Source organism: Chanos chanos, chromosome 7 (assembly GCF_902362185.1).
Source record: "Chanos chanos chromosome 7, fChaCha1.1, whole genome shotgun sequence".
Lineage (NCBI taxonomy): Eukaryota > Metazoa > Chordata > Actinopteri > Gonorynchiformes > Chanidae > Chanos > Chanos chanos.
The window spans coordinates 3,284,159-3,286,658 of NC_044501.1; positions in this window are offsets into that span (position 1 = coordinate 3,284,159).

Genomic DNA, 2,500 nt, shown 5'->3' on the forward strand with positions numbered 1-2,500 from the left:
CTGTTCAAAAGATCCTGGCCACTACTAATGTCGTCACACAAACTTAAAGATTTTAATGTGACCGTACCTTATTTAACAGCATAACTAAAACGTTCAGTTCAAACATGTAAAACATTAAGAAAAGAAACAAAAACATTTTAAAACATTTCCTTCTAAATCTGCAATGCATGTTTTTAAAGGGCACAACATTAATCGCCAACACAGAAAATTATTGTCTGTTACTTACAGTACTCATGCATAGAATAGCTACAGAAATATGTGCTGATTTAATAAAGTCATGTAGAGACATACCCATTTTAACTTGTAAAAGGATCTCAGTATAGATATCTGATAAAGCCCAATTCCTCTGTATTGCACACCAATATCTCCCTGTATCCCCGGGGGACAGATTAATCATGGTCACAGTGAAGACTCTGGCTGTCATGTCGTCATGAAGAGAGAATCTGTCATCTTTAGGTGTTTGTCCACTTTGAATGGGAATGTCTTTATTAGAAAATGGACACTCCCCTCTGCAGAGATACTTTGTATAATTTTCATATCCAGATTCATAAGGGCATGTGATAGTAACTATTCCTCTCTTATATCCATTCACAGTGATGATTTTACCATTCACAGCTACAGAGAAAAATGAAAAGACATTAAACAGACTTCACAATAGAGACATATCACACAAATTTCAACAATATTTATTTAAATGTACTCTGTAACTCTATAATAACAGCTAATCCCACGTGGTGTGGTTGTCATAGTAACCAGTTATAAGTTTTGAAATAGATTTAAAATAGCAGGAATTAAATAGACTGTAATCTGCATTTAATGATAGACAGCCATGCAGCTGATAAAACCTTGACTTGAAAAATGTTTTTTGTCAGTTAGGAACTGAATAGCATTTACACATTATAGAATGGGAAACAGAAAATTGTTTTGAAGTTACATACAGATCAGATAACAGGGTCACACAGGAATATGAAACAGAGCATACTGGACAGAAGGTAACAGATAATTTACACACTGCAGTAAGAAAACTGTTGGAGAACTATTTAGTTTGTAGAAAGTTCAACCTTTGGTTCAGTCTGTTTTCTTATTTAAAACACAGGGCAAGAGGGTCTGCTTCATTTTTCTGCCCCACTCTCTCTAATCCTCTCTCTCTCTCTAATTCTCTCTCTCTCTCTCTCTCTCTCTCTCAAATTTGTTTTAATAAAAATTAGATTCTTACTGCAGACCAGCACATTTTACACAACAGTTCGACAAAGGCATTTTTGCACTATATATTAAATATCGACCACGTTTATAAAACTGACCCCTTTTCTGAGACACATGGGTGGTGAGATGGAGTTTAACATTCACCACTGCTAACACTTATTTAAGAAGATGTGATACTATCATAACTAATTAATCTGTATATAAAGGTCAAGAGCCTGTGGCAATCTAAGCATGAAACACTTTCATATTAAAGTGCTGTGAACTAGTGGGAACAGGAAGTCCTACTACAGTGTGAACTGTAAGTGGAGTGATGTTTTAAAAATGGTGTGAGAGAGATAGCTGATTGTAGCTGAATGTATATGAGAGAGATGGCTGATTTGTGGTTAGAGTTGCTATGGTAGCGGTTTTTGAAGCAGCCCTAACTCTGGGGGTCAAGTTCCTTTGTTAGAGCTAATGACTTGCAAACCAGGAAGCTTAAGAAAAAAAATGTTTATACAAACAAACAACTGACATCAGCTAGTCTGTTCCATGGCATAAAATCTATAATTTTTTGCAGGACCATGATGTGGAAAAAGGCTTTTATTTTATGTGTGAGTTCTTCATCTTTTTTATACAACTGCTGAAAAAAGGACAATTTTGTCGATCAAATCAAATCAAATCATTTCATTTAAATTTATCTGATCTGCTCTCCCTGTCAGGCAGTAGGACTGTCTGACCCGTGTTCAGTTTGTGTCATTTCAGAATACAGCACAACATAAAAACAATGTTAAAGTGAATCTTAAACTTAAATCAAAGCAATGAGTATAGACAGATCTTACCAGAGAGAAGGCAAAAGAAGACTAGAGACATACTCCACATGTTTAATAATGTATCCAGAGAATGGTCAGTATAATCCAGTTTACTCAAAAGTCTGTGAGGAGGAAGTTAAACTTCTGGTCCTGCTGACTTCCTCATCTGTTCAGTACAGAGCACAGCTATAGCACAACCCACAGTTTACTCTCTCTTTCTCCTCCACTCTCCACCCCTCTCTTCTCTGTCTCTCTCTCTCTCTCTCTCTCTCTCTGTCTCCACCCCTCTCTTCTCTTCTCTTCTCTCTCTCTCTCTCTCTCTCTCTCTCTCCACCCCTCTCTTCTCTTCTCTTCTCTTCTCTTCTCTTCTCTTCTCTTCTCTTCTCTTCTCCTCTCTTCTCTTCTCTTCTCTTCTCTTCTCTTCTCTCCATCTCTACTCTCCACCCCTCTCTTCTCTTCTCTTCTCTGCTCTCTTCTCTCTCTCTCTCTCTCTCTCTCCTCTCTCTCTC